General features: G+C 39.5%; 1 pseudogene; it reads left to right on the top strand.

The window, feature by feature from the left end:
* The first annotated feature begins 534 nt into the window (after positions 1 to 534).
* On the top strand, positions 535 to 3,324 carry LOC122139035 (annotated as a pseudogene).
* The last annotated feature ends 5,282 nt before the right edge of the window (positions 3,325 to 8,606 follow it).

The raw sequence follows: 8,606 nt of genomic DNA, 5'->3' as shown, positions 1-8,606 counted from the left end.
TCTTGATGCACTGACTCCAGCTTCAGTCCACTCCTTGTTAAGCTCTCCCAAGTGTTTGAATCGGCTTTGCTTGACAGTATTTTCAAGCTTGCTGTCATCCCTGTTGCTTGTGCACCTTTTCCTAACCCAAATTCTTCCTTCTAGTCAACTTTGCATTTAATATGCTTTGATACAGCACTCTGTGAACAGCCACCCCTTTCAGTAATGACCTTCTGTGAATTACCCTCTTTGTGGAGGGTGGCAATGCTGACCATTGCCGAGTTAGCAGTCTTCCCCATTATTGTGGTTTCAAAGAACAAGAGATACCTGGTATTTATACTGTAGGGATGGTCACTGAATAATGGTCATAATGAAACTCAAATGTAAATATTCTAATATTTTGAGATACTGGATTTTTGACTTTCATGAGCTGTAAGCTCTAATACAAAATAAAAAAATAATAATAAAAAAAAACATTTTCAAATGAATTAATGAATTTAGAATACATGAAAAAAAAAATAGATATTCTAATTTATTGAGATGCACCTTCTAAGCATGTTATGGTGGACTGTGTTAGTCCCTTACCTCATACAAGTCTGGTAAACAGAATCTCTTAGAATCAATAATGTGTACATGTACACATTTTCCAGAGGCAATTCCTCTGTTGTAAATTGCTGAACCTGTGATTGTGAAATTGCTTCTTAATTTTTTATCAGTTGTTCTCCTTTAGGGGGCCCTTTGATTTCCAGGGGAAGACTTGGCAGATCCTTTCATCAGAGATGGTGCCAAATTCGTAGGAATGCACCGAATGTTCGATTATCGAAATGATTCGGAAATAAAAGACCTAATAAACTGTAATGAACAATGACGTGACGCAATCAAATAGCAACCAGCGTAGCGTGAGAGGCAAAATGCAATAAACATGTCAGCAGTGTGGAAGCATTTAAAACTGCACAAAACTACGTCTTTGATGAGAAGAGGAAGGGGTGATTGTTGCTGGTTACTGTATGATGACTGAAATCACGAAATGGCCTTAAACAATTAGTAAATAAACTGCAGAACATTATGTTTTCTAATACATGCACAAATTTTATGTGTTCAAACAGCGCTGCATGAGCTCGTGGCGGATCTGCTTGTTAACCAGGGTTCAAAGTTCAAAACGCGAGGAAAATCTGCGCTGAAACATTGTTACTTGTCAGTTGCATTTTATGATTTTTGAAGGCACGTGACAATGCGATACGTACAACATATTCGTAATGAGACTCATTTATAAATCTGCTGTTGTCAACAAAAAGAAACGCTGAGGTCTTCCTACGCGTTTCCGCCAAAGTAAAAGTTGAGAAAAAGCAAGAACTACATCACCATTCATAAATGTTAGTATTGTAATTTTACTGTTTTTCTGTAAAATAAAATAAAAAGTAAGACAATAATAATGATAATGTCAACAGCTCTGATAATACATTTATTATAACATTCACACATAGTGTTCAAATTGTTAGCTTTTAGTTGTATAGTAAAAAATACATGCCTGATTCAAGAAGGGGTCTGATTGCCAAAAAAAACTTTTTAATTTTATGTTAAATTGTGCTTTGCTGGTTTAATGTCTGCTAGAATGTTAAAAAATGTCAGTGTTAAATATTTTTAAATTGTTGTTTTGTCCAGGTCTCTGATCCTAAGGAAGGGTAAAGTGTCCGACCGTTTCCGCTTTGCCCTGGGAGAGACCATGATTCCATCAGTGACTGAAAAACCAGTCAAGAGCTTGGGGAAGTTCTTTGATAGCTCCCTGAAGGACTCAGCTGCCATAAAACAAACCAAGTGAGACCTGACTACCTGGCTCACAGCGATTGACAGATGTGGCCTCCCCGGAAAATTCAAAACCTGGATCTACCAGCATGGAGTCTTGCCAAGAATACTCTGGCCCCTGTTAGTCTACGAGGTACCAACATCAACAGTCGAGGTTCTAGAGAAGTCTATCAGCCAGTTCCTCAGAAAATGGCTGGGGCTCCCTCGGTCCTTGAGCAGCATTGCCCTTTACGGCCATTCCACCAAGTTGCATCTTCCTTTGAGTGGACTATCAGAGGAGTTCAAAGTCACCCGCTCCAGAGAGGTATTGATGTACAGGGACTCCAAAGACACAAAAGTCGCAGCAGCAGGAATCCTTGTGAAGACCGGGAGAAAATGGAAGGCGCAAGAAGCCGTCACTAAAGCTGAGGCACGACTAAGGCACAAAACGCTGGTGGGCTCCGTGGCAATGGGACGAGCAGGTCTTGGTTGTTTTCCCAAGCCACGTTATGATCTGGCTCGTAGAAAAGAGAGGCGCAAACTGATTCAGGACGAGATACGATCAGAGGTGGAGGAAGAACGCTACACCAAAATGGCCAGCATGTCCAAACAAGGAGCGTGGACCAGGTGGGAACATGCAGATCCACGCAGAATAACCTGGGCAGAGCTCTGGAAAGCAGCAGCCATTTCGGATCAAGTTTCTTGTCCAATCCGTCTATGACGTCCTCCCAAGCCCAGCTAACCTGCACACCTGGGGCCTGGCAGACACTCCTGAGTGCAAGCTGTGCAAGAAAAGGGGCACACTGGAGCACATTTTGAGCAGCTGCTCAAGAGCGCTAGGGGAAGGGCGGTACCGCTGGCGCCACGACCAGGTGCTAAAGGCTTTAGCGGACTCCATCTGCACAGCGATCCAGCTCAGCAAGACCCAGGCAGCCCCCAAACAAACAATCACCTTCATTAGAGCTGGGCAGAAGGAACAATTCCATCGGCCTAGCTCTACGGGGGGGCTCCTCTCCACTGCTCGTGATTGGCAGCTTCAGGTTGACCTTGGAAGACAGCTTAAGTTCCCAGGCAACATCACAGCCACTTCTCTCCGCCCAGACATGGTGCTAACGTCTGAATCTACCAAGCAAGTGCTTATCCTGGAACTAACTGTCCCCTGGGAAGACCGTATTGAAGAGGCCCATGAGCGTAAGAGGGCTAAGTACGCAGGGCTCAGCTCGGAGTGCCAGAACAACGGCTGGAAAACTCGCTGCGAGCCAGTCGAGGTCGGGTGCCGAGGCTTCGCTGGCCACTCACTGCTGCGAACCCTCGAACTCCTTGGAGTGAAAGGACTGCAATTGAAAAAAGCCACCGCAAACATCTTAGAGGCCGCAGAGAGGGCTTCTCGGTGGCTGTGGATCCGTAGGGGGGATCCGTGGAGCAACATGCCACTTGGACACAAGCCGGGGACTGATCACCCCCGGTTGGGTCGCCCGGGTGAGGGTGTATGAAGATTAAAGACCCGAAACACCCTATGACCCCGGGATTTTCACTGATGACATGTCCAAGTAGCACCAGAAGGTGTATTCAAACTCTTTGTAATTGATTTTTTCTTTGAAAAGCAAGACAAAACAGTAAAAAGTACATTTTGCCTATTTAATTTGTGCAATAGTGGAAAGAATTGGCAAAATACACAGAGAAAAAATAAAAAAAAACTTGAAAAACCATGTTTGGCCTTCGGCCTAGTGTTTAATTTTGTACCCTTCTTGAGTTTAAAGTGTAGCCCTATCATCATTGTCCCAAAGAAAGATGAAACCCTGCAAATCTAAAATAATTTTTGTACAAGCCTAATTGATTCTTACAAAGTCTGATGCATACCTGTTGCCACAAATCACAAAAGACCTGCTAGAGAGAATTGGCCAGTCCTAGTATATGACACCAGTGGAACTCTGTAAGGGTTACTGGCAGGTTCCCGTTGAGGAGGCATACACTGCATTCAGGACCCTCGCTGGGACAATCCCAAGATTCTTCTATTCGGGTTACAAAGGGCATAGGTCACTTACAAGATAATAAACAACCACTGTTATAAAAGATCTTCACCACATCATCATGATGATGCGACCAACAAACTAATCAACCAGAAAGAAACATCTCAAACACTTTAGCAGTTTAATTGTTCTGTTGAAGTAAAGACAATGGCCTGATATTAAACCTGGAAAAATATGAATGGGCGAAGCAAGAGCTACATTAGTTATTAGCTAGGCAATGGAGAACTAAGACTGCAAGTAGATAACGTGAAGGCAATATCCCACAGCTCAAGACCAAAGATGAAGATGGATATCAGAACCTTTTTGGGACTGGGACCTTTTGATTAAGGACCCAATTCACTGGACTGAAGACTGTGAGACAGCATTTAACCCTCTGGGGTCGACAAAAGCGCTGACACATTTTATTGCTTTTTTGAAAGCCGCTACATGAACTTAAATTGTTCCTTTAGTTTTGATCATAAAGATAAGAGCAATACATCAATCAAATCTGTAAAGGGTCTACTTTTATTTATATAAGCACATAATAACAACAAAACTTTGTTCTTTAGTAAAATAAAGAATACAAACAGGGTGCACTGTCTGTCCCCTTTGTTTCCATGATCTTCATTATAAACTCCTTAATAAAATGAACTGAAACTCAGTAAATACTCGACAGACAGACATGAGAAATATATCTAAATAAAGCTTGACATGTCTACTTTTAAACAAAGCAAGTCGTATCAAAATCAAATATTCTGTGATAAAGTAATCCTTATGAAACCAATACTCAGAAAAAGACGCGCTGAGATGAATAAGCTTTGGATTACCTCAGAAAAAGAAAAACATGGCGGCTTGATCCAGCGGAGATCATTTACATGAGTAAGTCTTTTTTATTAACCTACTTGCATGTTGTCACATAATCTACACATTTTACTAGTTAGACTTTTTTCAAACTATAATTCCTGACAAAATGTATAATCAAGTGAAACATTATTAAGTTTCATTCACAGCATCTAAATATCTCATGATACCAGGATGTTTATTATTTTTTTTTATATTTTATTTTATGTTCTATAAAATAGACAACAATACGATATAAAAGTAATAAGAGTTATAATGTTAATGGCCTAATGTTAGGGTAACAATGATTAGACTAAACTTTACTTTTACTTTTATAGTTTCCCATATATAAAATGTTTTTGTATTGTATAATAGGCCGACAAAGCATGCTTGTGTTTGTGCCTATAACTAAGCTTCTGTTCGTGAATATCTGCTCTGGTGTAAATGTTTTGAATGTTTTATTCCTGGTCATTGTTTTTTTTTTCTTCTTCTATAAATTAGTACTAGTATCAGTGACCATCACAATAATGTTAATAATGTAGTTTATTTGTGTAAACAGCATGCTTACTTTTTTATGTCAGATGTGAGAATAGCAGTGCAAAAGCAGTGCAGCCCACTCGGTCATGGAAAACAGTAGAGCTGAAACAACTAATCGATTTAATCGATTAAAATCGATTATTAAAATAGTTGTCAACTAATTTAGTAATCGATTCGTTGCTAAATAATTTTTATTTGCCTTAAGCGGCTCATTTCGTGCATATTTTAAATCTGCGGTGACCAAAGTGTGGCAGTAATGAGCCACCGGAGGTTTTACTCAGCCAGTACAGCAGGAGAAGTAGCGAATAGCCAATAGCTGGCCTCGTTTTATGTCACGTGCTTCCCGCACAGCGTCTCTCTGCAGCATTCAGCGTGATGGGTGAGGCAGGCGGCAGTGGAGTAAGCTCGAGAAAGAAAAAAGCGGAAGATAAAACTAATCGGACGAAGTCATCCAAAGTGTGGGAGCAAAAAGAGAGCAAGCCTCACTGTTAAGCCCTGAACATTTGGACATGTTGACCTTTTTGCACTGCAATGCAAAGTTTTTCTCAAATAATGAGTGAATAGTGTTCTGCCTCATTTCCCACAGGTAGTCGAATTCCTGTCAGTTCAGGCATAAGCTGTTTTGTTAACATTTTATCGCTTTATTACATTTTTGAATTTTGCACTGTTATAAGGACCACTACATATTTAAATCCGATGAAAATCACAGTGTGCAAAGACTTTTATTTGTGCAGATTCTGCAGTACAATGTTGTTTGCAAATGTTTAGTCGTAAAAGCTGATAACATTGCTTTTTAACAATTAACATTTAAAGCTTTGTCGTTTACCAGTTCATAATTCAGTCTTGCAGCCTAATTATGACTGACTGAGAGAGGTTAATGTTTAAATGTATTTGAAATGCAAGTATTTACTGCTCTTTTTCACACAGCAGGTTTTTTGTGTGTGTCCAATTTTTTTTCTGGACAACCTTCTGATGGATTTAACTTTAAATTTTACTTTAAAATGTGAGTTCCATTCAGGTTTCATGCCATTGGCACTTTATTGAAAGGATTGTTTACAATTTCACAGCATAAGCTATAAAGCTGTTTCCCTGGTATAAGCTGTGTGTTTTACAGGAAAAAAAATAAAATAAAATGCAATTTACTGCAATTTTAATTCTGTTTTATTCTTATTCTTCCTGATAATATGTTCTGAAAGATTCCTTAATAAGCTTTGTTCGGGTTGTTAAACTACTTTAGGAGCCCTAAGGACTGCCACGGTGAAAACATTATTTGAAACCTCCTTGTGAAATTTGCTAGAGTATGTATGGGTCAGTGTTTTGATTGCAGAAGAGTTCGACAAAGGATAACTAACACATAATAAAACACAACTCCAGGTATGTTTCTGATGAGGATATGACAATGCAAAATGGTTAAAATCTCTAAAAAGTCTATGTTGAATGATAAAGACCCTTTGTTAATAATTTACTTGGGGAAAAAATGGGCAAAACTAAAATATAAGTACATAAACCGATTCATCAATTAATCGTAAAAATAATCGACCGAAAAATCAATAATCAAATTTTTTTTTAATACCAAAATTACAAAACAGAGACTGATGTTAACATGTTCAACAGGCTCTGAGTTTCCTGCCTAGACAGGAACCTGGACCACAGCTAAGACCATGTGATGCACACAATCCTTTTTTTTCTTCAGAGCACATAAATATTATACACTTTGGAAATGGCAGATATGTGATGTTCATTTATATATTTCAACATGACAAACACTACCAGTAAAAAGTTTTTGAACAGTAAGTTTTTTAATATCTTTGTAAAGAATTCTCTTCTGCTCATCAAGTCTGCATTTATTTGATCCAGAATACAGCAAAAGTAGTAATACTGTGAAATATTTTAACTATTTAAAATAACTGCTATTAATATATTTTAAAATGTAATTTGTTCCTGTGATCAAAGCTATATATATAAATTAAAACTTTTATTTAGCACAAAAGTGATGATAAAGACATTTATAATGTTACAAAAGATGCTGTTCCTATGAACTTTCTATTCATCAAAGAAACCTGAAAAAATTATACTCTGCTGTTTTCAGCATATTAATAATAATAATACTAATAATACATGTTTTTTGAGCAGCAAATGAGAATATTAGAATGATTCCTGAAGGTTCATGTGACTGGAGTAATGTTACTAAAAAAATGATGCTTTGAAATTCAGCTTTGATTGTTCTTAATAAACTGTGTAACTGAACTTGCAAGTGAATCTCAAGTTATTTTGTGTGATAGTTAAATATATTCAAAATAAACTACAAACAAAAATATATAAATTTATTTTTCTTGTAAGTCTCCCCTTTCAGTTACATACCTGACTGAAAGGCTCATTATGCAGCTCATTATGTGGGCCTTTGTCTTCTCAGGTGTGAATCACACTAATATTCATGATCATTCACACCTCCTCGCATATGCCCTTTCAAAACAAAAAGTATCTTAGATAATTTAAATCAATATTTTGTTTTCTGTGAGCGAGTAAAACAAGATTATTTTCACATAATTTTTAAGCAAAAACGTCTCAGGTTACGAATGTAACCATGGTTCCCTGAGTAGGGAACGAGACACTGCGTCCTCTAGGGGTCGCTATGGGGAACACCTCGTCGTGACCCATGTCTGAAGCATACAAATGAAAAAACACCAACGAGTTGGCCGGCGACAGCCTCTGACGTCACTACCGGTGCGACTATAAAACAGGCACCGGGAAAACACGTCATTCACTTCTTCGTCTGAAGCTTGCGTCCGAAGCATGGTAGGGAGCTAGAGGACGCAGTGTCTCGTTACCTACTAAGGGAACCATGGTTACATTCGTAACCTGAGACGTTCCCTTTCAAGGGAACTTCAAACTGCGTCCTCTAGGGGTCGCTATGGGGAACAGTATACCCACGCCGCCATGCTGAGGGGAGTGCAGGCCAGAATCATGGCGAGCACTAAGTACCAACTCTACCATTTCAATGGGAGTTGCCCCCGGGACGTTTAGACGCCCTTCATTGACAATACCCCTTACGGCCAAAGGCCTAAGCTACATACCCAACTTAATTGTTAGGGCCTCGGCCCGGTGGTAGAGCTAAAGGCTTAGAATCAGGAAAGATTCCTTTAAAGGGATACGGCTAGGAACCTAGCATTTTATACTAAGTCTAGCCTGTCACACAGGGGCTACAGCTTGCTTCCGCAAAAGCTTGCTGAAGGAGCTGTCTCAACAGATCTCCAGTAGCAACACCCTGTTTAGATAGGTATCCGAGGATACATGGGTGGAGTGGCGCCCAAGATGAACGGGGCTTTTACCAGCTCAAGAAAGGGCACGAAGCAACCGCGCGAAGCCCTAACCATATAGGATTTTATAAAGAACGCAGAGTACTAGCGTGCGAACTTACCACAGTGTGGATTTCAGAAAGTGTGCAAAGACTTCACGTGC

Source organism: Cyprinus carpio, chromosome B12 (assembly GCF_018340385.1).
Source record: "Cyprinus carpio isolate SPL01 chromosome B12, ASM1834038v1, whole genome shotgun sequence".
Taxonomy (NCBI): Eukaryota; Metazoa; Chordata; class Actinopteri; order Cypriniformes; family Cyprinidae; genus Cyprinus; species Cyprinus carpio.
This window is presented reverse-complemented; position numbering and strand designations above follow the sequence as displayed.